The sequence below is a fragment of the Hyla sarda genome, unplaced genomic scaffold (genome assembly GCF_029499605.1).
Source record: "Hyla sarda isolate aHylSar1 unplaced genomic scaffold, aHylSar1.hap1 scaffold_2167, whole genome shotgun sequence".
Taxonomy (NCBI): domain Eukaryota; kingdom Metazoa; phylum Chordata; class Amphibia; order Anura; family Hylidae; genus Hyla; species Hyla sarda.
Genome location: NW_026608836.1, coordinates 1 through 25,049, shown reverse-complemented (window position 1 = coordinate 25,049; position 25,049 = coordinate 1). Strand labels below are relative to the sequence as shown.

Below are 25,049 nucleotides of genomic sequence, written 5' to 3'. Positions count from 1 at the left end.
AGGATGAGAGATGTGGTTGAGCAGGTGATTGGAGAAGAACAAGTGTGTGGAGTGCCTGGTAGAAGAATAAATGAAAATTTGTGTTTGTTGAGAGATTTGTTATGGGATAGTATGAGTAGGAAACAGGAGGTTAGAGTGATGTCGATAGATTTTGAAAAGGCGTTTGATCGTCTGTCACATAGGTTTTTGTTTAGAGTATTAGTGAGAATGGGATTCCCGGGTGATTTTGTAAATGTTGTAAGGATGCTGTATGATGGAGTATATAGTAAGGTTTTGATAAATGGTTGGATGTCTGAGAAGGTGAAAGTATGTTCTGGTGTAAGGCAGGGTTGTCCGTTGTCCCCTATGGCTTTTATATGTGCTATGGAGCCATTATTAGAGATGTTGCGGCGGGATAAGTGTGTTAGAGGGTTAAAAATTCCAGGGAGTGGTGGGAGAGAAGTTAAAGTTTTGGCCTACATGGATGATGTGTGTATTTTGGGAGAGTCTGTGGCTGTTATGAGAAGGGCAAAGTTACTAGTTGGATTGTTTTGTGGAGCGTCTGGGTTTAAGGTGAATTGGGACAAAAGTGAGTATAAATGTTTTGGTAGTATGCAAGGAAGTGAGGATGTGGGTATGAAGAATATTGAAGGTGGTATTCAGGTTTTAGGTGTTAAAATGGATGAAAGATTGGATGGGAGAGAAAGTTGGGATGATGTGGAGAAGAGAGTGTCCAAAAAATTGAGTCTTTGGAGGTTGAGAGATTTGTCTATGGTTGGGAAAGTGCTGGTTGTGAAAAGTGTAATATTGCCTATTTTATTGTATGTGGCAATAGTGTTTCCGCCAAGTTATATGGTTTTAAGGAAGTTAAAAAGAATTTTGTTTGTGTTTTTTTGGGGTACAAAAGTGGAAAGAGTGAGGAGAGAAGTTGTGATGAAGGATGGTAGTAAGGGTGGAATGGGATTTCCAAATCTAGATGTGTATTTGGGGGTGAATGTGGTGTTTGCGGTTAGAAGGATGATGAGAGGAGAAAAGAATTTTGCATGTATGTTGAGATATTTAGGTGGGCGTGTGTTATGCAAATTAGGTTGGCTGGAGAGAGATTTGAGAGTGCCTTATGCGTTTGTGTGCCCGAGTTGGTATTTGTATGTGGAAAAGTTTTTGGAGAGTTATAGGTTGATTGGTGTGAGAAAGGAGTTGTTTGAAAGTAAGAAGAATGTGTTTGGGTATGTCGCCGCAAGTGAGATGGAGTGTCCGATTAATATGGTAAGAGGCCAGGATGTGTCTAAGGTGTGGAAGAGTTTAATGACAGATGGAATATCAAATAGACAGAGAGAGATAGGATGGCAGTGTTTGCATGGAGCCCTACCAGTAAGAGAGTTCCAAAGGAATAGAGGAATTGGAAGGAGTGAAATATGTCCGAGGGAAGATTGTAGTGGGGTTGAAAGTGTGATGCATGTGATTTGGAATTGTGACATGGCTCAGAATGTATGGAGAGGGATAGGTCCGTTGTGTAAGGAGTTGACTGGGATAAATAGGTTGTCATATGAGGTTGTGATGTTTGGTCTTAGTATGATTGGAAGAAAGAATGAAAGGGTGTTGTTTGTGTTATTGGCGATTGTGAAGGAAGTCTTGTGGGATGTTAGAAATTTATATGTGTTTAAGAGAAAAGATGTGACTGTGGAAGGAAGTTTAAGAATGATTCTGGATAGGTTGTACACCGTTTATTTACGTGATAAAAAGAAATTAGGTGAAATAGATGCAGAGGGGATATGGAAATTTTTGAAGTGGAGACATGTTGTAAGGGTGTAATGGTGATGGTATTTGAATTTGTTTTGAATTTGCTTTGAACAAATAAAGAATGACCTAATGATGAGTTAGACTTCACCATGAGTCAAAAATGACGCGTTATCTAAGTGGTGTTTAGTCTAAACCTGAAGGTTTATAAAAAAAAAAAAAAATCTGTTCTTATCAGTTTAATATCTGATACGTCCCCTATCTGGGGACCATATATTAAATGGATTTTTGAGAACGGGGGCTGATTTCGAAGCTTGCTTCCGTCGCCCTATGCATTGACCCGATATGGCAGTATCTTCGGGTACAGTGCACCACCCCCTTACAGGGTTAAAAAGAAAGATTCCTACTTTCATTGCTACCTGCTTGCTTGCTGGCTAGCCAGCTAGCCAGCCCTGTGGGCCTTGCTGCTGCTGCTTCTGCAGCCAAAAAGCAAAAGGTGGTGCTGCTGCTGCTTCTGCTGCTTCTGCTTCTGCTTGTGTCTGGCCGCTGTTGGAGCGTCCAGGCACAGGACTTCTGCTGCTGCTGACTAAATGGCCTCCTTAATTGGATCATTTGAGTAGCCAGCACACCTGTGCAGGTAGGGCATGACATGATAGGCAGCTGCCTTGATAGCGGGTGGGTGCTGAATGTTCCTAATTGACAAAATAAGATTAATGCTTATGAAGAAATATAAAATCTCATCCCTTCCCCAATATCGCGCCACACCCCTACCCCTTAATTCCCTGGTTGAACTTGATGGACATATGTCTTTTTTCGACCGTACTAACTATGTAACTATGTAACATAACATGGGGGGGGGGGGTCTCCTGGCTGTTCACACAGGTGTGTCATTGCTGTACATTGACCATGCATTGCTTCTGTGGTATTGCAAAGGCAAAGACAAATGCTTCCAGCCATCCATTGCACTAATGGATTGGTCATCAGCTGGCTGTCTATGTCCCGCATCAATATAGACCAAAGTACAGAGGGTTAGGCTATGCTATTGTGCACCTACCTGATGCATCAGAAGGTGCGAGGCCCTTGCTAAATTCTGTGCACAGACTTTGAGATCTATGCTTTAGACTGTATCTAAACCTGCTCCAACATGGACTGACATTCTGGCCTACTTTCAGCCGATGCGACTTGTCTGTCGCTGAACAGTCGCTTTTTATGTATTCAGCACCTATGTATAATGTTGTAAAAATGCTCTAGAAGCTAAAGTCGCAGAAATGTCGCACATATTTGGCCTGCAACTTTCTGTGCGACAAATTCAGACAGGAAAAATCAGTATAAATCCTTAGAAAATTATCCCCCAGTGTCTCCATCTGCTGGCGGTATTGAATAAGCATTGCTGCACTGATGGGGTATGCATTAGACGAAAAAAAAGAAGAAAAAGAAGAATAATACGCCCAGAAAAGAGGCGAAAAGGAGAAAAACGTAAAAAAACGTGAAAAAAAAGTAAGAGGAAGAGAAGGGAAAAAAAGGTGGAAATGGGTTTAAAAGTGATTTCGGCGGAGAAATATATATATATATATATATATATATATATATATATATATATATATATATATACGCGCACACACACACATATATATAAACGTATTCTCCGTTGAGATATTGCAGCCGCTGCTGTGTCCAGGCCCAGGAGCCTTAGCACTGTGCTATGATGTCACTCAATACCACTGACATCACTAGGTGTAAACAACATCTCTCCTTTGCTGTGTATGTGACTATGGAGCTGTTTGGTGATGTCGTCTATTACGGCCTTCATAGAAGCAACAGGAGATTGTTGCATCCATCTACAACCCTCAGAACTACAGTGCTATGATGTCACTCACTTCCACAGGCCTTGCAGAGTGTAAACAACAACAACCCAGCTTTGTTGTGTATGTAACCATAGGGATTTGTGATGTCACCTAGAACCTTCACAGCAGCGACAGCTTTATGAGGAGCATCAGCACTGCTCTGCCTGAGCAGAACCATCACCGCCATAGGTTGTCAAATAACCCGGATTTAACCCACACAGGTAAGTCCAATGGGGTGCAGGCATGTCCTCTATGCTTACAGCTTCCCGTGGGTGTTGGTTTGATACCGTTTGGGGACAGCCAAGGAGGCATCTGCAGGCAACAAAGGTAGGTGTGTGCTTGTGTGTGTGTTTCCTATGCAGATCCTAAGCCCAGTGTCACATGCAAGTAGGAGGAGTAAGAAGGGTTCCTGGCAAATCCGGGTTATGGATTGCATTTAAAAAGGCCCCGTGGGAGTGCAATGGGCCCCTGTCTTGCTGCTTAGCAATAATGGTATGGGTTTAGGTTCTGCTGTGTGTACTGGTGGTTGACTGCCCCCCAGCCCAGAGTGTGCATGGAAAATTGTCTGGCAGCCTCCCTGACAGCAAGCAGTGATAGTGCCCATGAAGGGGACCTTGTTGGGCCCGCCCCTTTCACGGTTATCGCTTCTCGGCCTTTTGGCTAAGATCAAGTGTAGTATCTGTTCTTCTCAGTTTTTCATGCCGGTGGACAGTAACGCCGGTATGGGGCTGGTGGGGATGGGTGCTGCATGGAGGATGCAGGTGTACCAGGGCTTTCCGGGGCTGGTTCTGAGGAATCAGCTCGACGGCTGCCCCGATGTGACCTGTTCCCTCCGGGTCTCGCCATGAGGCTGAGAGGGTCTAGAGCCGAGGTACTTTGTGCCTCGGGGAGTGGTGACCCCGAGGTGCCGAAACTCACTGGGAGAATAGGCTCACTGAGTTGAAGCACGGGCACCATAATCTCTTCACCTTGTGGCACTCACCTCTTGATTCCCGGCCTTCTGGCTAGGATCAGAGAAATTTTTATAGATCCGGCCGGATGTCCGGGCAGTATATCTGCACACATTCACTTATTTATTTCTTTTTTGTCTCACTGTGTCACTTTTTGCGTGTTGTGTGTTCACAGGATTTGTCAGGATGCGGTAGCCCTTCTGGGTGTCCCTCCTGGCGGTCTAGGGGAGGTGTGTGTGGCCATTAGGTTCCGCACCTCCCAGCAAACACCCCGGGTACTCCTGCTTTGGCAGGGTACCTACCGTAATCGGCTCTGCGGGCAGATACCTTGGCTAACGCCAAGGGGGATGCCGGGAGCATTTGTGGTCCCCTAGTAGCTTCGGCGAAAAGGGACATCGAACCTGGAACCTCGCAGGTACCTTTTGGTCCGGAGGCGAAGGGTAAGGTTTGTAGGGGGGCCTCTCTCCTATCGGAGAAGGGCTTGCGATAGACCGCATCCTTTGTGCACGTTTTTTTAGTGTAACACGTTTGCACTTTTTCTTGCACTTTGGGTGAATCGAAAGCACGTTCCTCGGCTTTAGATAAAAAAAAAAAAAAAAAAAAAAAAATCTGTTCTTATCAGTTTAATATCTGATACGTCCCCTATCTGGGGACCATATATTAAATGGATTTTTGAGAACGGGGGCTGATTTCGAAGCTTGCTTCCGTCGCCCTATGCATTGACCCGATATGGCAGTATCTTCGGGTACAGTGCACCACCCCCTTACAGGGTTAAAAAGAAAGATTCCTACTTTCATTGCTACCTGCTTGCTTGCTGGCTAGCCAGCTAGCCAGCCCTGTGGGCCTTGCTGCTGCTGCTTCTGCAGCCAAAAAGCAAAAGGTGGTGCTGCTGCTGCTTCTGCTGCTTCTGCTTCTGCTTGTGTCTGGCCGCTGTTGGAGCGTCCAGGCACAGGACTTCTGCTGCTGCTGACTAAATGGCCTCCTTAATTGGATCATTTGAGTAGCCAGCACACCTGTGCAGGTAGGGCATGACATGATAGGCAGCTGCCTTGATAGCGGGTGGGTGCTGAATGTTCCTAATTGACAAAATAAGATTAATGCTTATGAAGAAATATAAAATCTCATCCCTTCCCCAATATCGCGCCACACCCCTACCCCTTAATTCCCTGGTTGAACTTGATGGACATATGTCTTTTTTCGACCGTACTAACTATGTAACTATGTAACATAACATGGGGGGGGGGGGGGGGGGTCTCCTGGCTGTTCACACAGGTGTGTCATTGCTGTACATTGACCATGCATTGCTTCTGTGGTATTGCAAAGGCAAAGACAAATGCTTCCAGCCATCCATTGCACTAATGGATTGGTCATCAGCTGGCTGTCTATGTCCCGCATCAATATAGACCAAAGTACAGAGGGTTAGGCTATGCTATTGTGCACCTACCTGATGCATCAGAAGGTGCGAGGCCCTTGCTAAATTCTGTGCACAGACTTTGAGATCTATGCTTTAGACTGTATCTAAACCTGCTCCAACATGGACTGACATTCTGGCCTACTTTCAGCCGATGCGACTTGTCTGTCGCTGAACAGTCGCTTTTTATGTATTCAGCACCTATGTATAATGTTGTAAAAATGCTCTAGAAGCTAAAGTCGCAGAAATGTCGCACATATTTGGCCTGCAACTTTCTGTGCGACAAATTCAGACAGGAAAAATCAGTATAAATCCTTAGAAAATTATCCCCCAGTGTCTCCATCTGCTGGCGGTATTGAATAAGCATTGCTGCACTGATGGGGTATGCATTAGACGAAAAAAAAGAAGAATAATACGCCCAGAAAAGAGGCGAAAAGGAGAAAAACGTAAAAAAACGTGAAAAAAAAGTAAGAGGAAGAGAAGGGAAAAAAAGGTGGAAATGGGTTTAAAAGTGATTTCGGCGGAGAAATATATATATATATATATATATATATATATATATATACGCGCACACACACACATATATATAAACGTATTCTCCGTTGAGATATTGCAGCCGCTGCTGTGTCCAGGCCCAGGAGCCTTAGCACTGTGCTATGATGTCACTCAATACCACTGACATCACTAGGTGTAAACAACATCTCTCCTTTGCTGTGTATGTGACTATGGAGCTGTTTGGTGATGTCGTCTATTACGGCCTTCATAGAAGCAACAGGAGATTGTTGCATCCATCTACAACCCTCAGAACTACAGTGCTATGATGTCACTCACTTCCACAGGCCTTGCAGAGTGTAAACAACAACAACCCAGCTTTGTTGTGTATGTAACCATAGGGATTTGTGATGTCACCTAGAACCTTCACAGCAGCGACAGCTTTATGAGGAGCATCAGCACTGCTCTGCCTGAGCAGAACCATCACCGCCATAGGTTGTCAAATAACCCGGATTTAACCCACACAGGTAAGTCCAATGGGGTGCAGGCATGTCCTCTATGCTTACAGCTTCCCGTGGGTGTTGGTTTGATACCGTTTGGGGACAGCCAAGGAGGCATCTGCAGGCAACAAAGGTAGGTGTGTGCTTGTGTGTGTGTTTCCTATGCAGATCCTAAGCCCAGTGTCACATGCAAGTAGGAGGAGTAAGAAGGGTTCCTGGCAAATCCGGGTTATGGATTGCATTTAAAAAGGCCCCGTGGGAGTGCAATGGGCCCCTGTCTTGCTGCTTAGCAATAATGGTATGGGTTTAGGTTCTGCTGTGTGTACTGGTGGTTGACTGCCCCCCAGCCCAGAGTGTGCATGGAAAATTGTCTGGCAGCCTCCCTGACAGCAAGCAGTGATAGTGCCCATGAAGGGGACCTTGTTGGGCCCGCCCCTTTCACGGTTATCGCTTCTCGGCCTTTTGGCTAAGATCAAGTGTAGTATCTGTTCTTATCAGTTTAATATCTGATACGTCCCCTATCTGGGGACCATATATTAAATGGATTTTTGAGAACGGGGGCTGATTTCGAAGCTTGCTTCCGTCGCCCTATGCATTGACCCGATATGGCAGTATCTTCGGGTACAGTGCACCACCCCCTTACAGGGTTAAAAAGAAAGATTCCTACTTTCATTGCTACCTGCTTGCTTGCTGGCTAGCCAGCTAGCCAGCCCTGTGGGCCTTGCTGCTGCTGCTTCTGCAGCCAAAAAGCAAAAGGTGGTGCTGCTGCTGCTTCTGCTGCTTCTGCTTCTGCTTGTGTCTGGCCGCTGTTGGAGCGTCCAGGCACAGGACTTCTGCTGCTGCTGACTAAATGGCCTCCTTAATTGGATCATTTGAGTAGCCAGCACACCTGTGCAGGTAGGGCATGACATGATAGGCAGCTGCCTTGATAGCGGGTGGGTGCTGAATGTTCCTAATTGACAAAATAAGATTAATGCTTATGAAGAAATATAAAATCTCATCCCTTCCCCAATATCGCGCCACACCCCTACCCCTTAATTCCCTGGTTGAACTTGATGGACATATGTCTTTTTTCGACCGTACTAACTATGTAACTATGTAACATAACATGGGGGGGGGGGGGGGGGGGGTCTCCTGGCTGTTCACACAGGTGTGTCATTGCTGTACATTGACCATGCATTGCTTCTGTGGTATTGCAAAGGCAAAGACAAATGCTTCCAGCCATCCATTGCACTAATGGATTGGTCATCAGCTGGCTGTCTATGTCCCGCATCAATATAGACCAAAGTACAGAGGGTTAGGCTATGCTATTGTGCACCTACCTGATGCATCAGAAGGTGCGAGGCCCTTGCTAAATTCTGTGCACAGACTTTGAGATCTATGCTTTAGACTGTATCTAAACCTGCTCCAACATGGACTGACATTCTGGCCTACTTTCAGCCGATGCGACTTGTCTGTCGCTGAACAGTCGCTTTTTATGTATTCAGCACCTATGTATAATGTTGTAAAAATGCTCTAGAAGCTAAAGTCGCAGAAATGTCGCACATATTTGGCCTGCAACTTTCTGTGCGACAAATTCAGACAGGAAAAATCAGTATAAATCCTTAGAAAATTATCCCCCAGTGTCTCCATCTGCTGGCGGTATTGAATAAGCATTGCTGCACTGATGGGGTATGCATTAGACGAAAAAAAAGAAGAAAAAGAAGAATAATACGCCCAGAAAAGAGGCGAAAAGGAGAAAAACGTAAAAAAACGTGAAAAAAAAGTAAGAGGAAGAGAAGGGAAAAAAAGGTGGAAATGGGTTTAAAAGTGATTTCGGCGGAGAAATATATATATATATATATATATATATATATATATATATATATATATACGCGCACACACACACATATATATAAACGTATTCTCCGTTGAGATATTGCAGCCGCTGCTGTGTCCAGGCCCAGGAGCCTTAGCACTGTGCTATGATGTCACTCAATACCACTGACATCACTAGGTGTAAACAACATCTCTCCTTTGCTGTGTATGTGACTATGGAGCTGTTTGGTGATGTCGTCTATTACGGCCTTCATAGAAGCAACAGGAGATTGTTGCATCCATCTACAACCCTCAGAACTACAGTGCTATGATGTCACTCACTTCCACAGGCCTTGCAGAGTGTAAACAACAACAACCCAGCTTTGTTGTGTATGTAACCATAGGGATTTGTGATGTCACCTAGAACCTTCACAGCAGCGACAGCTTTATGAGGAGCATCAGCACTGCTCTGCCTGAGCAGAACCATCACCGCCATAGGTTGTCAAATAACCCGGATTTAACCCACACAGGTAAGTCCAATGGGGTGCAGGCATGTCCTCTATGCTTACAGCTTCCCGTGGGTGTTGGTTTGATACCGTTTGGGGACAGCCAAGGAGGCATCTGCAGGCAACAAAGGTAGGTGTGTGCTTGTGTGTGTGTTTCCTATGCAGATCCTAAGCCCAGTGTCACATGCAAGTAGGAGGAGTAAGAAGGGTTCCTGGCAAATCCGGGTTATGGATTGCATTTAAAAAGGCCCCGTGGGAGTGCAATGGGCCCCTGTCTTGCTGCTTAGCAATAATGGTATGGGTTTAGGTTCTGCTGTGTGTACTGGTGGTTGACTGCCCCCCAGCCCAGAGTGTGCATGGAAAATTGTCTGGCAGCCTCCCTGACAGCAAGCAGTGATAGTGCCCATGAAGGGGACCTTGTTGGGCCCGCCCCTTTCACGGTTATCGCTTCTCGGCCTTTTGGCTAAGATCAAGTGTATCTAGCACTTTGGATCTGGACGGAAGGTGTCTGTGGTACCCCGCTTCTCGGCCTTGGGGGATTGTCTCTCCTTACGGAGGGACTTCACCCCCTTGCTGCTATTGGGGAGCGGGCTTAGTCCTCAGACAACGGGTTGCGATCCCCCTGTCTCTGGGACCTTGTGTCTCAGAAGGCATTTTCGGTACGTTGAGCGTTACCTGTAGCTTCGGAAGCACCTAGGGTACCCCCGACCTCTGCCTTGGGTAAGGGTTCCGCTTTTATAGCGGGATTCCGAGCCCCTGCTGCTATTGGGGAAGGGGCTTAGTCCCTGGGTGTGGAAGATGCCGTTCTCCTGGGCTTTCCCCTCTGGGGAAATGTCGATGCGAAATACCATCCGCATAGAGGTGTCGGAGAGCCATCGTCAGTTGAAGAACCTCCGCTTCATTGCGGAGGTGATTCTTCTTGACTACTTCCGCCTCAATAGGGAGGACATCCTGTGTCTAAATGACCAGGAAAGCCGTGGCCTGTATACCGTCACCTTCACGGCCACGGCGTGTTGCGATAACATCTATGCAACCTTGTCTGGTGCGGACCAGAGGGACGATCGACTCGACGGTCTTTCGTTCCAGTTCCTCTATGGTGAGGAACATATACCGTTGGTGGTGGCTATGCACAGCCCTCATGTGACCACGGAGGATATAGCCACTTTTCTTCGGCGATACTGCGAAGAGGTGCGATTCGCAAACAAAATCTTGAACTCCGTGCGGTTCTGGAACGGCAAGAGGAAGTTCTGGGTCAAGCTCCGTAAGAATCCCGGTGGTATTGGGGGTCTTTGCCATCCGCCCCCAAATTTTGCCATCGGGAGAGTTCGGGGCTTCCTGTTCTATCCTCAAATGCCTATGTATTGCCGAAATTGCTTGAGGTTTGGCCACACCCAGGAGACCTGCGGCGCGGAGCGTGTGATTCGCTGCAATAGGTGTGGCCAAGAAGGTCACATAGCCTCAAGATGTAGCCATACGATAAGGTGCAACCTCTGCGGAGAGGAAAATCACGATTTTAATTCCTGTCCCCATAAAGCAAAAACTACGATGGGTGGGTCAAGGCTGGGCCCACCCAAAGAGGGGAAAGGACAAAAGACGTCCTTTTTTAAGATGCCCAAACCCCAGATGGCAGGTACTGATGGGTCCAGGCCCAAGACCTCTGGTGCTCCATCGGGGGGCCCACCGTTGGTAGTGCTAGGGGGAGGCCATGGGGATTCCACGAAGCCCGGGCGGGTGATCGAGTTTACTGCCCGGGAAATTGAAAGACGTCGATCGACTTCCTACCTGGCTCAAGAGCCCGCCGAAACTTCTGAAGGGGGCTCACCTGTGGCGGGTGGCAGCCGACGGGCCTCGGTGGGGGCAGAGGTGGACCCAAAATTGCAGCATAAGCCAGGTACTGGCTTGGCCCAGGGTCGCCCTGCTCCGGACGAAGAGGCCCCGGTGAAAGCCCGCCGGAAGGGGAGCCAGGTGGCCAGGTCTGAGCCCGGTCCTGTTACTCCGCCTAAACAGGACAGGGCCAAGAAGACAAGTGGCGCCAAACCAGGGTTTGCTGCCCCGCCAGCAGTGGACCCGGTGGGTAAAACTGGCCATCGTCGATCGATGGGGAAGTTGGAGCAACAGTCCTCAGCAACGCTTGCTGGGGAACAAGCGATGAAAACTTCCCAAGGTAGCGGCAAAGGTTCCGGAAAAGAGGCCTCACAGGCCCCTGTGCAGCAGTTCCAGTCGTCAAAAGATGAAAGAAGACGCAGATCCATCAGCCGGGGGCCAGAGATTACATCGAGTGAGAGCAACACAGAGGATATGGACAGCAGTGTGACATTTAAAAGACAAAGAGAAGAAGAAGAGGAAGACATTCAAAGGAAAGCGGCGTGCCGTAGTTCGGACGAGAGCGAGCTCAGGGTCGGGGCATCATCGATCTCAAGCTCCGACCCTCAGAACATCAAGGAGCTGATGACCCCGCAGGCGGGGGATGACGGTACGCAGCTTATTATTGACTTTGATTCTCCAAGCACGGACTCTCCATAAACTATGCCTATCCCTGTAAAAATTGCCTCACTCAATGTGAGGTCCTTAAAGAGCCCTGATCGCAGGGCTGCTTTATTTTCTTATCTAGAGACATGTGACTTTGACCTTTGCCTGCTACAAGAATGTGGAATCCCTAGTAAAATGGACTATAAAGACTTAAAAGAAGACTGGAAGCTGGGCCCATCCATATGGTCCGGTGCAAATGACTGTCGTTCTGTGGGTGTTGGGCTGCTCTGCCGAGGCCAGTCCTTTTCTATTCATACAGTAACTGAGATTGTGCCTGGCAGAGCTCTTTTAATTCATCTATATTTTAATGGACTTTTAATTCGTGTTTTAAATGTGTATGCCCCTCCTGATAAACAGGAGCGGGCAGAACTATTTGAAATTTTACCACTGTTTTGTGTTGGGTCTTCCCCCCTGCTGGTGGGAGGTGATTTTAACTGCATACGTGATGGGGAACACCGGCAGGGTGGGGATATTAATCGTAAAGACCGCACTTCTTACCTGCTTAAAAATTTTATTGATGATTTTAATTTGAAAGATTGCTGGAAGGATCTCTTGCCGGAGGACCCGGGCGCCACATGGTCCAATGGAAGAGTGAGCTCCAGAATCGATTTTATTTTTTCCTCTAGAGCTTTTAAACCCCTGAAATGCACGCTCGAGCAGAATATCTTCTCTGATCATAAGCTCCTCTTGGTGGTCCTGGAGCTAGAGGGGGAGCAAAAAGCAAAAAGGGGCCTCTGGAGATTAAACACCACACTCCTAGAGGACCCTGAGATAAAAGAGGAGTTTGTGCGGACCTACCAATGCTGGCAATCACAAAGAAAACCCCACGAGCCTATGCTGCACTGGTGGGAGGGCACCAAATCTAAAATCAGATTTTTTTTTATCAAAGCAGGTAAGAAGAAGGCAAAAATGGAAAAACAGTGGTTTTATGTTCTTAACATGCGTTTAAATGTACTTTTTAAATTGAAAGAAGCTGGTATGGATGTAGAAAATGATATTTTTAACCTTAAAACTGAAATAAAACATGCCATAGAAAAGAAAGGGAAACAAATCATTTTTAACTCACATGTGCAGCACCTGGAGGAGGGCGAGAAATGTTCCCGTTTCTTTTTTAAAAAAGTGATGAATAGGAGGGATATCATCCAAAACCTTGAGGGTGAATCCACTCCAAAAGGCATGTTAGATGCAGTTTTTAACTTCTACCAGCTTCTTTTTAATAAGAAAGATCTTAATCCATCCTTTTTAGAACATGTTCTTAATTCCCTTGATTTTAAGCTAGATGTTTTAGACCAGGAGGTTTTATCCCGTGATCTTAACTTAGATGAACTTTTATTTGTTTTTAAAAGTTTTTCTAGTGGGAAGGCCCCTGGGGAAGATGGTTTACCCATCGAATTTTATTTAGCTTTTTGGGATATTTTAAAGGATGATATGGTTTTATTGTATAAAGAAACTTTTATTGTTAATGAACTTCCCCCTTCCTGGAGGAGGGGGATTGTATCATTACTTTTTAAAAAGGGTGAAAAGGATATGCTAAAAAATTGGCGCCCCATCACACTTTTAAATGTCGATTATAAAGTTTTAGCCAAGTTATTAGCTGTCCGTTTTAAACCTTTTATTCATAAATTAATTCACCCAAATCAGGTTTGTGGGGTACCTGGAAGGTCTATAGCTGAATCCCTAAATATTTTAAGAGATGTTTTATGGTATTTTAAGGATAGAAATCAAACTGTAGCAATTTTATCCTTAGACTTTGAAAAAGCCTTTGATAGGGTCTCCCATGAATACCTGTTTTTAGTTCTTAAAAAGATGGCAGTGCCTGAAACGATTTTAAGCCGAATCATGCTTTTATACCGATCCTGTTTTAGTCAAGTCTCTGTTAATGGCTTTTTAACCAGCGGTGTTCCTCTTTTATCAGGTGTCAAACAGGGCTGCCCCCTGTCCCCACTCCTTTTTATTTGCGCAATCGAACCACTGATGGCCCTCCTCAGAAAAGACCGGGTAGTAAGAGGCGTACCGATACCTGGTGGAGGAGGGACCCATCTAAAGGTGTTGGGGTACATGGATGATGTCACCATACTGTGCCCGGACTCTCCATCCATGAGGGGGGCATTGAGGAACACCAGCTATTTCTGCGAGGTCTCTGGTTTTAAGCTAAACACAGATAAATGTGACTGTTTTTATATTGGCTCCTGGGATTCATCCATCACCCCAGGAGTCACAATGCAACAGGATCAAATTAAAGTTTTAGGTATTGTTTTTAACCAGGTCAATGATGGGAGCCCTAACTGGGATTCAGCTATAGCTAAGATGGAGAAGAAGATTTTAATGTGGAATCTTAGAAACCTTACCATGGAGGGGAAGATTTTAATAATAAAGATGGTTTTACTCCCTATTATGCTATACATTGCCATGGTATTTCCTCCATCTATTTTATACATTAAAAAAGTAACTAGAATTGTTTTTACTTTTTTATGGGGTTCAAAAATGGAGAAATTAAAGCGTGATTTTATGTACAAAAGTAAAGATAATGGCGGGAAAGATGTTCCTAACCTTTTTACTTTCTTTTACATAAAGTATTTCTGTTTCTGTTTTAAAATTATTAAATCCGATGGCATTTTTAGCTGCTTTTTAAGGTACGCTGCGGGCATGGTTTTTAAAAGATGGTTGCGCATCCCTCTGAACGCTCCGGTGCTTCTGTGTCCCCCAAAACATTATGTGGTGTTGGAAAAGACAGTCAGGCTCCTAGGTCTCCAAGATTTGGAGCCTGACATACTGGGGGACCAGAGAAAGGTATCAAAGGTCCTCAGGCGGAGTGAGGTTACCCTGGCAGTGTCCAATTTCACACAGGCAAGATCCAAAAAGGTATGGCGGAACGTGTACGGGAAGTTTCTGGCGAATGTACACAGGGATCTTGCCTGGGCAATCGTCCACCAGTGCCTCCCTACTCGTGAGTTCCAGCACAGGCGAGGACTGGTGGCGAGAGCCAAGTGCCCGAGAGATGGCTGCGGAGTGGACGAAACGGTGCTGCACATATTTTGGAACTGCCCTTTTGCACGGGAGCTTTGGAGGAAGGTAGGCCCACTTTTGAAGTGGGCCTGCGGCCTAAAAGATTTTAATCACGAATGTGTCTTTTACGGTCTTTTTAACTGCCCCAATTTTAAACAGCAGATGATCTGCTGGATGATTATTAATTGTTTTAAAAATGCCATCTGGAAAGTTAGGAACATCTTACTTTTTAAACATGATTTTATTGATGTTAAAAACTGTATAAAGCTGGCCCTGAGTGAGATGTACATCTATTACCTAAGAGACAAGAAACAGTTGGGGGCCAGCGAGGCAGCATCCATGTGGTGTCTGCCTCTATGGAACGAAATAACAATATAATCAGTTTTTATGACATTTGTATAATGTTTTATCCTGCCATTTTTATTTTTTCTCCTTTTATTACTGGTTTTATTATTTGTATTTAAAACTTTTGTGAACCTTTTATTATTTTGCATTTTAAATTTTGTATGGTTTCTTATTTATTCAATAAAATTTTGTTGAAACCTTATCTGTTCTTATCAGTTTAATATCTGATACGTCCCCTATCTGGGGACCATATATTAAATGGATTTTTGAGAACGGGGGCTGATTTCGAAGCTTGCTTCCGTCGCCCTATGCATTGACCCGATATGGCAGTATCTTCGGGTACAGTGCACCACCCCCTTACAGGGTTAAAAAGAAAGATTCCTACTTTCATTGCTACCTGCTTGCTTGCTGGCTAGCCAGCTAGCCAGCCCTGTGGGCCTTGCTGCTGCTGCTTCTGCAGCCAAAAAGCAAAAGGTGGTGCTGCTGCTGCTTCTGCTGCTTCTGCTTCTGCTTGTGTCTGGCCGCTGTTGGAGCGTCCAGGCACAGGACTTCTGCTGCTGCTGACTAAATGGCCTCCTTAATTGGATCATTTGAGTAGCCAGCACACCTGTGCAGGTAGGGCATGACATGATAGGCAGCTGCCTTGATAGCGGGTGGGTGCTGAATGTTCCTAATTGACAAAATAAGATTAATGCTTATGAAGAAATATAAAATCTCATCCCTTCCCCAATATCGCGCCACACCCCTACCCCTTAATTCCCTGGTTGAACTTGATGGACATATGTCTTTTTTCGACCGTACTAACTATGTAACTATGTAACATAACATGGGGGGGGGGGGGGGGGGGGGTCTCCTGGCTGTTCACACAGGTGTGTCATTGCTGTACATTGACCATGCATTGCTTCTGTGGTATTGCAAAGGCAAAGACAAATGCTTCCAGCCATCCATTGCACTAATGGATTGGTCATCAGCTGGCTGTCTATGTCCCGCATCAATATAGACCAAAGTACAGAGGGTTAGGCTATGCTATTGTGCACCTACCTGATGCATCAGAAGGTGCGAGGCCCTTGCTAAATTCTGTGCACAGACTTTGAGATCTATGCTTTAGACTGTATCTAAACCTGCTCCAACATGGACTGACATTCTGGCCTACTTTCAGCCGATGCGACTTGTCTGTCGCTGAACAGTCGCTTTTTATGTATTCAGCACCTATGTATAATGTTGTAAAAATGCTCTAGAAGCTAAAGTCGCAGAAATGTCGCACATATTTGGCCTGCAACTTTCTGTGCGACAAATTCAGACAGGAAAAATCAGTATAAATCCTTAGAAAATTATCCCCCAGTGTCTCCATCTGCTGGCGGTATTGAATAAGCATTGCTGCACTGATGGGGTATGCATTAGACGAAAAAAAAGAAGAAAAAGAAGAATAATACGCCCAGAAAAGAGGCGAAAAGGAGAAAAACGTAAAAAAACGTGAAAAAAAAGTAAGAGGAAGAGAAGGGAAAAAAAGGTGGAAATGGGTTTAAAAGTGATTTCGGCGGAGAAATATATATATATATATATATATATATATATATATATATATACGCGCACACACACACATATATATAAACGTATTCTCCGTTGAGATATTGCAGCCGCTGCTGTGTCCAGGCCCAGGAGCCTTAGCACTGTGCTATGATGTCACTCAATACCACTGACATCACTAGGTGTAAACAACATCTCTCCTTTGCTGTGTATGTGACTATGGAGCTGTTTGGTGATGTCGTCTATTACGGCCTTCATAGAAGCAACAGGAGATTGTTGCATCCATCTACAACCCTCAGAACTACAGTGCTATGATGTCACTCACTTCCACAGGCCTTGCAGAGTGTAAACAACAACAACCCAGCTTTGTTGTGTATGTAACCATAGGGATTTGTGATGTCACCTAGAACCTTCACAGCAGCGACAGCTTTATGAGGAGCATCAGCACTGCTCTGCCTGAGCAGAACCATCACCGCCATAGGTTGTCAAATAACCCGGATTTAACCCACACAGGTAAGTCCAATGGGGTGCAGGCATGTCCTCTATGCTTACAGCTTCCCGTGGGTGTTGGTTTGATACCGTTTGGGGACAGCCAAGGAGGCATCTGCAGGCAACAAAGGTAGGTGTGTGCTTGTGTGTGTGTTTCCTATGCAGATCCTAAGCCCAGTGTCACATGCAAGTAGGAGGAGTAAGAAGGGTTCCTGGCAAATCCGGGTTATGGATTGCATTTAAAAAGGCCCCGTGGGAGTGCAATGGGCCCCTGTCTTGCTGCTTAGCAATAATGGTATGGGTTTAGGTTCTGCTGTGTGTACTGGTGGTTGACTGCCCCCCAGCCCAGAGTGTGCATGGAAAATTGTCTGGCAGCCTCCCTGACAGCAAGCAGTGATAGTGCCCATGAAGGGGACCTTGTTGGGCCCGCCCCTTTCACGGTTATCGCTTCTCGGCCTTTTGGCTAAGATCAAGTGTAGTATCTGTTCTTATCAGTTTAATATCTGATACGTCCCCTATCTGGGGACCATATATTAAATGGATTTTTGAGAACGGGGGCTGATTTCGAAGCTTGCTTCCGTCGCCCTATGCATTGACCCGATATGGCAGTATCTTCGGGTACAGTGCACCACCCCCTTACAGGGTTAAAAAGAAAGATTCCTACTTTCATTGCTACCTGCTTGCTTGCTGGCTAGCCAGCTAGCCAGCCCTGTGGGCCTTGCTGCTGCTGCTTCTGCAGCCAAAAAGCAAAAGGTGGTGCTGCTGCTGCTTCTGCTGCTTCTGCTTCTGCTTGTGTCTGGCCGCTGTTGGAGCGTCCAGGCACAGGACTTCTGCTGCTGCTGACTAAATGGCCTCCTTAATTGGATCATTTGAGTAGCCAGCACACCTGTGCAGGTAGGGCATGACATGATAGGCAGCTGCCTTGATAGCGGGTGGGTGCTGAATGTTCCTAATTGACAAAATAAGATTAATGCTTATGAAGAAATATAAAATCTCATCCCTTCCCCAATATCGCGCCACACCCCTACCCCTTAATTCCCTGGTTGAACTTGATGGACATATGTCTTTTTTCGACCGTACTAACTATGTAACTATGTAACATAACATGGGGGGGGGGGGGGGGGGTCTCCTGGCTGTTCACACAGGTGTGTCATTGCTGTACATTGACCATGCATTGCTTCTGTGGTATTGCAAAGGCAAAGACAAATGCTTCCAGCCATCCATTGCACTAATGGATTGGTCATCAGCTGGCTGTCTATGTCCCGCATCAATATAGACCAAAGTACAGAGGGTTAGGCTATGCTATTGTGCACCTACCTGATGCATCAGAAGGTGCGAGGCCCTTGCTAAATTCTGTGCACAGACTTTGAGATCTATGCTTTAGACTGTATCTAAACCTGCTCCAACATGGACTGACATTCTGGCCTACTTTCAGCCGATGCGACTTGTCTGTCGCTGAACAGTCGCTTTTTATGTATTCAGCACCTATGTATAATGTTGTAAAAATGCTCTAGAAGCTAAAGTCGCAGAAATGTCGCACATATTTGGCCTGCAACTTTCTGTGCGACAAATTCAGACAGGAAAAATCAGTATAAATCCTTAGAAAATTATCCCCCAGTGTCTCCATCTGCTGGCGGTATTGAATAAGCATTGCTGCACTGATGGGGTATGCATTAGACGAAAAAAAAGAAGAAAAAGAAGAATAATACGCCCAGAAAAGAGGCGAAAAGGAGAAAAACGTAAAAAAACGTGAAAAAAAAGTAAGAGGAAGAGAAGGGAAAAAAAGGTGGAAATGGGTTTAAAAGTGATTTCGGCGGAGAAATATATATATATATATATATATATATATATATATATATATACGCGCACACACACACATATATATAAACGTATTCTCCGTTGAGATATTGCAGCCGCTGCTGTGTCCAGGCCCAGGAGCCTTAGCACTGTGCTATGATGTCACTCAATACCACTGACATCACTAGGTGTAAACAACATCTCTCCTTTGCTGTGTATGTGACTATGGAGCTGTTTGGTGATGTCGTCTATTACGGCCTTCATAGAAGCAACAGGAGATTGTTGCATCCATCTACAACCCTCAGAACTACAGTGCTATGATGTCACTCACTTCCACAGGCCTTGCAGAGTGTAAACAACAACAACCCAGCTTTGTTGTGTATGTAACCATAGGGATTTGTGATGTCACCTAGAACCTTCACAGCAGCGACAGCTTTATGAGGAGCATCAGCACTGCTCTGCCTGAGCAGAACCATCACCGCCATAGGTTGTCAAATAACCCGGATTTAACCCACACAGGTAAGTCCAATGGGGTGCAGGCATGTCCTCTATGCTTACAGCTTCCCGTGGGTGTTGGTTTGATACCGTTTGGGGACAGCCAAGGAGGCATCTGCAGGCAACAAAGGTAGGTGTGTGCTTGTGTGTGTGTTTCCTATGCAGATCCTAAGCCCAGTGTCACATGCAAGTAGGAGGAGTAAGAAGGGTTCCTGGCAAATCCGGGTTATGGATTGCATTTAAAAAGGCCCCGTGGGAGTGCAATGGGCCCCTGTCTTGCTGCTTAGCAATAATGGTATGGGTTTAGGTTCTGCTGTGTGTACTGGTGGTTGACTGCCCCCCAGCCCAGAGTGTGCATGGAAAATTGTCTGGCAGCCTCCCTGACAGCAAGCAGTGATAGTGCCCATGAAGGGGACCTTGTTGGGCCCGCCCCTTTCACGGTTATCGCTTCTCGGCCTTTTGGCTAAGATCAAGTGTAGTATCTGTTCTTATCAGTTTAATATCTGATACGTCCCCTATCTGGGGACCATATATTAAATGGATTTTTGAGAACGGGGGCTGATTTCGAAGCTTGCTTCCGTCGCCCTATGCATTGACCCGATATGGCAGTATCTTCGGGTACAGTGCACCACCCCCTTACAGGGTTAAAAAGAAAGATTCCTACTTTCATTGCTACCTGCTTGCTTGCTGGCTAGCCAGCTAGCCAGCCCTGTGGGCCTTGCTGCTGCTGCTTCTGCAGCCAAAAAGCAAAAGGTGGTGCTGCTGCTGCTTCTGCTGCTTCTGCTTCTGCTTGTGTCTGGCCGCTGTTGGAGCGTCCAGGCACAGGACTTCTGCTGCTGCTGACTAAATGGCCTCCTTAATTGGATCATTTGAGTAGCCAGCACACCTGTGCAGGTAGGGCATGACATGATAGGCAGCTGCCTTGATAGCGGGTGGGTGCTGAATGTTCCTAATTGACAAAATAAGATTAATGCTTATGAAGAAATATAAAATCTCATCCCTTCCCCAATATCGCGCCACACCCCTACCCCTTAATTCCCTGGTTGAACTTGATGGACATATGTCTTTTTTCGACCGTACTAACTATGTAACTATGTAACATAACATGGGGGGGGGGGGGGGGGTCTCCTGGCTGTTCACACAGGTGTGTCATTGCTGTACATTGACCATGCATTGCTTCTGTGGTATTGCAAAGGCAAAGACAAATGCTTCCAGCCATCCATTGCACTAATGGATTGGTCATCAGCTGGCTGTCTATGTCCCGCATCAATATAGACCAAAGTACAGAGGGTTAGGCTATGCTATTGTGCACCTACCTGATGCATCAGAAGGTGCGAGGCCCTTGCTAAATTCTGTGCACAGACTTTGAGATCTATGCTTTAGACTGTATCTAAACCTGCTCCAACATGGACTGACATTCTGGCCTACTTTCAGCCGATGCGACTTGTCTGTCGCTGAACAGTCGCTTTTTATGTATTCAGCACCTATGTATAATGTTGTAAAAATGCTCTAGAAGCTAAAGTCGCAGAAATGTCGCACATATTTGGCCTGCAACTTTCTGTGCGACAAATTCAGACAGGAAAAATCAGTATAAATCCTTAGAAAATTATCCCCCAGTGTCTCCATCTGCTGGCGGTATTGAATAAGCATTGCTGCACTGATGGGGTATGCATTAGACGAAAAAAAAGAAGAAAAAGAAGAATAATACGCCCAGAAAAGAGGCGAAAAGGAGAAAAACGTAAAAAAACGTGAAAAAAAAGTAAGAGGAAGAGAAGGGAAAAAAAGGTGGAAATGGGTTTAAAAGTGATTTCGGCGGAGAAATATATATATATATATATATATATATATATATATATATATATATATACGCGCACACACACACATATATATAAACGTATTCTCCGTTGAGATATTGCAGCCGCTGCTGTGTCCAGGCCCAGGAGCCTTAGCACTGTGCTATGATGTCACTCAATACCACTGACATCACTAGGTGTAAACAACATCTCTCCTTTGCTGTGTATGTGACTATGGAGCTGTTTGGTGATGTCGTCTATTACGGCCTTCATAGAAGCAACAGGAGATTGTTGCATCCATCTACAACCCTCAGAACTACAGTGCTATGATGTCACTCACTTCCACAGGCCTTGCAGAGTGTAAACAACAACAACCCAGCTTTGTTGTGTATGTAACCATAGGGATTTGTGATGTCACCTAGAACCTTCACAGCAGCGACAGCTTTATGAGGAGCATCAGCACTGCTCTGCCTGAGCAGAACCATCACCGCCATAGGTTGTCAAATAACCCGGATTTAACCCACACAGGTAAGTCCAATGGGGTGCAGGCATGTCCTCTATGCTTACAGCTTCCCGTGGGTGTTGGTTTGATACCGTTTGGGGACAGCCAAGGAGGCATCTGCAGGCAACAAAGGTAGGTGTGTGCTTGTGTGTGTGTTTCCTATGCAGATCCTAAGCCCAGTGTCACATGCAAGTAGGAGGAGTAAGAAGGGTTCCTGGCAAATCCGGGTTATGGATTGCATTTAAAAAGGCCCCGTGGGAGTGCAATGGGCCCCTGTCTTGCTGCTTAGCAATAATGGTATGGGTTTAGGTTCTGCTGTGTGTACTGGTGGTTGACTGCCCCCCAGCCCAGAGTGTGCATGGAAAATTGTCTGGCAGCCTCCCTGACAGCAAGCAGTGATAGTGCCCATGAAGGGGACCTTGTTGGGCCCGCCCCTTTCACGGTTATCGCTTCTCGGCCTTTTGGCTAAGATCAAGTGTAGTATCTGTTCTTATCAGTTTAATATCTGATACGTCCCCTATCTGGGGACCATATATTAAATGGATTTTTGAGAACGGGGGCTGATTTCGAAGCTTGCTTCCGTCGCCCTATGCATTGACCCGATATGGCAGTATCTTCGGGTACAGTGCACCACCCCCTTACAGGGTTAAAAAGAAAGATTCCTACTTTCATTGCTACCTGCTTGCTTGCTGGCTAGCCAGCTAGCCAGCCCTGTGGGCCTTGCTGCTGCTGCTTCTGCAGCCAAAAAGCAAAAGGTGGTGCTGCTGCTGCTTCTGCTGCTTCTGCTTCTGCTTGTGTCTGGCCGCTGTTGGAGCGTCCAGGCACAGGACTTCTGCTGCTGCTGACTAAATGGCCTCCTTAATTGGATCATTTGAGTAGCCAGCACACCTGTGCAGGTAGGGCATGACATGATAGGCAGCTGCCTTGATAGCGGGTGGGTGCTGAATGTTCCTAATTGACAAAATAAGATTAATGCTTATGAAGAAATATAAAATCTCATCCCTTCCCCAATATCGCGCCACACCCCTACCCCTTAATTCCCTGGTTGAACTTGATGGACATATGTCTTTTTTCGACCGTACTAACTATGTAACTATGTAACATAACATGGGGGGGGGGGGGGGGGGGTCTCCTGGCTGTTCACACAGGTGTGTCATTGCTGTACATTGACCATGCATTGCTTCTGTGGTATTGCAAAGGCAAAGACAAATGCTTCCAGCCATCCATTGCACTAATGGATTGGTCATCAGCTGGCTGTCTATGTCCCGCATCAATATAGACCAAAGTACAGAGGGTTAGGCTATGCTATTGTGCACCTACCTGATGCATCAGAAGGTGCGAGGCCCTTGCTAAATTCTGTGCACAGACTTTGAGATCTATGCTTTAGACTGTATCTAAACCTGCTCCAACATGGACTGACATTCTGGCCTACTTTCAGCCGATGCGACTTGTCTGTCGCTGAACAGTCGCTTTTTATGTATTCAGCACCTATGTATAATGTTGTAAAAATGCTCTAGAAGCTAAAGTCGCAGAAATGTCGCACATATTTGGCCTGCAACTTTCTGTGCGACAAATTCAGACAGGAAAAATCAGTATAAATCCTTAGAAAATTATCCCCCAGTGTCTCCATCTGCTGGCGGTATTGAATAAGCATTGCTGCACTGATGGGGTATGCATTAGACGAAAAAAAAGAAGAAAAAGAAGAATAATACGCCCAGAAAAGAGGCGAAAAGGAGAAAAACGTAAAAAAACGTGAAAAAAAAGTAAGAGGAAGAGAAGGGAAAAAAAGGTGGAAATGGGTTTAAAAGTGATTTCGGCGGAGAAATATATATATATATATATATATATATATATATATATATATATACGCGCACACACACACATATATATAAACGTATTCTCCGTTGAGATATTGCAGCCGCTGCTGTGTCCAGGCCCAGGAGCCTTAGCACTGTGCTATGATGTCACTCAATACCACTGACATCACTAGGTGTAAACAACATCTCTCCTTTGCTGTGTATGTGACTATGGAGCTGTTTGGTGATGTCGTCTATTACGGCCTTCATAGAAGCAACAGGAGATTGTTGCATCCATCTACAACCCTCAGAACTACAGTGCTATGATGTCACTCACTTCCACAGGCCTTGCAGAGTGTAAACAACAACAACCCAGCTTTGTTGTGTATGTAACCATAGGGATTTGTGATGTCACCTAGAACCTTCACAGCAGCGACAGCTTTATGAGGAGCATCAGCACTGCTCTGCCTGAGCAGAACCATCACCGCCATAGGTTGTCAAATAACCCGGATTTAACCCACACAGGTAAGTCCAATGGGGTGCAGGCATGTCCTCTATGCTTACAGCTTCCCGTGGGTGTTGGTTTGATACCGTTTGGGGACAGCCAAGGAGGCATCTGCAGGCAACAAAGGTAGGTGTGTGCTTGTGTGTGTGTTTCCTATGCAGATCCTAAGCCCAGTGTCACATGCAAGTAGGAGGAGTAAGAAGGGTTCCTGGCAAATCCGGGTTATGGATTGCATTTAAAAAGGCCCCGTGGGAGTGCAATGGGCCCCTGTCTTGCTGCTTAGCAATAATGGTATGGGTTTAGGTTCTGCTGTGTGTACTGGTGGTTGACTGCCCCCCAGCCCAGAGTGTGCATGGAAAATTGTCTGGCAGCCTCCCTGACAGCAAGCAGTGATAGTGCCCATGAAGGGGACCTTGTTGGGCCCGCCCCTTTCACGGTTATCGCTTCTCGGCCTTTTGGCTAAGATCAAGTGTAGTATCTGTTCTTATCAGTTTAATATCTGATACGTCCCCTATCTGGGGACCATATATTAAATGGATTTTTGAGAACGGGGGCTGATTTCGAAGCTTGCTTCCGTCGCCCTATGCATTGACCCGATATGGCAGTATCTTCGGGTACAGTGCACCACCCCCTTACAGGGTTAAAAAGAAAGATTCCTACTTTCATTGCTACCTGCTTGCTTGCTGGCTAGCCAGCTAGCCAGCCCTGTGGGCCTTGCTGCTGCTGCTTCTGCAGCCAAAAAGCAAAAGGTGGTGCTGCTGCTGCTTCTGCTGCTTCTGCTTGTGTCTGGCCGCTGTTGGAGCGTCCAGGCACAGGACTTCTGCTGCTGCTGACTAAATGGCCTCCTTAATTGGATCATTTGAGTAGCCAGCACACCTGTGCAGGTAGGGCATGACATGATAGGCAGCTGCCTTGATAGCGGGTGGGTGCTGAATGTTCCTAATTGACAAAATAAGATTAATGCTTATGAAGAAATATAAAATCTCATCCCTTCCCCAATATCGCGCCACACCCCTACCCCTTAATTCCCTGGTTGAACTTGATGGACA

At 45.9% G+C, this 25,049-nt stretch overlaps 9 non-coding genes across 9 annotated transcripts; all 9 read left to right on the top strand.

The window, feature by feature from the left end:
* The first annotated feature begins 1,900 nt into the window (after positions 1-1,900).
* Positions 1,901-2,093, top strand: LOC130319803 (U2 spliceosomal RNA). Its single transcript, XR_008865877.1, has one exon. It is a non-coding gene; the product is annotated as a U2 spliceosomal RNA (small nuclear RNA).
* Positions 2,094-4,200: 2,107 nt separating this feature from the next.
* Positions 4,201-4,388, top strand: LOC130319805 (U2 spliceosomal RNA). The gene has a single exon (XR_008865879.1). It is a non-coding gene; the product is annotated as a U2 spliceosomal RNA (small nuclear RNA).
* A 692-nt stretch (positions 4,389-5,080) lies between these two features.
* Positions 5,081-5,271, top strand: LOC130319804 (U2 spliceosomal RNA). The gene has a single exon (XR_008865878.1). It is a non-coding gene; the product is annotated as a U2 spliceosomal RNA (small nuclear RNA).
* A 2,088-nt stretch (positions 5,272-7,359) lies between these two features.
* LOC130319808 (U2 spliceosomal RNA) lies at positions 7,360-7,550 on the top strand. Its single transcript, XR_008865882.1, has one exon. It is a non-coding gene; the product is annotated as a U2 spliceosomal RNA (small nuclear RNA).
* A 7,715-nt stretch (positions 7,551-15,265) lies between these two features.
* LOC130319802 (U2 spliceosomal RNA) lies at positions 15,266-15,451 on the top strand. Its single transcript, XR_008865876.1, has one exon. It is a non-coding gene; the product is annotated as a U2 spliceosomal RNA (small nuclear RNA).
* Positions 15,452-17,555: 2,104 nt separating this feature from the next.
* On the top strand, positions 17,556-17,746 carry LOC130319807 (U2 spliceosomal RNA). Its single transcript, XR_008865881.1, has one exon. It is a non-coding gene; the product is annotated as a U2 spliceosomal RNA (small nuclear RNA).
* Positions 17,747-19,847: 2,101 nt separating this feature from the next.
* LOC130319806 (U2 spliceosomal RNA) lies at positions 19,848-20,038 on the top strand. The gene has a single exon (XR_008865880.1). It is a non-coding gene; the product is annotated as a U2 spliceosomal RNA (small nuclear RNA).
* Positions 20,039-22,144: 2,106 nt separating this feature from the next.
* Positions 22,145-22,335, top strand: LOC130319801 (U2 spliceosomal RNA). Its single transcript, XR_008865875.1, has one exon. It is a non-coding gene; the product is annotated as a U2 spliceosomal RNA (small nuclear RNA).
* A 2,104-nt stretch (positions 22,336-24,439) lies between these two features.
* On the top strand, positions 24,440-24,630 carry LOC130319789 (U2 spliceosomal RNA). The gene has a single exon (XR_008865864.1). It is a non-coding gene; the product is annotated as a U2 spliceosomal RNA (small nuclear RNA).
* The last annotated feature ends 419 nt before the right edge of the window (positions 24,631-25,049 follow it).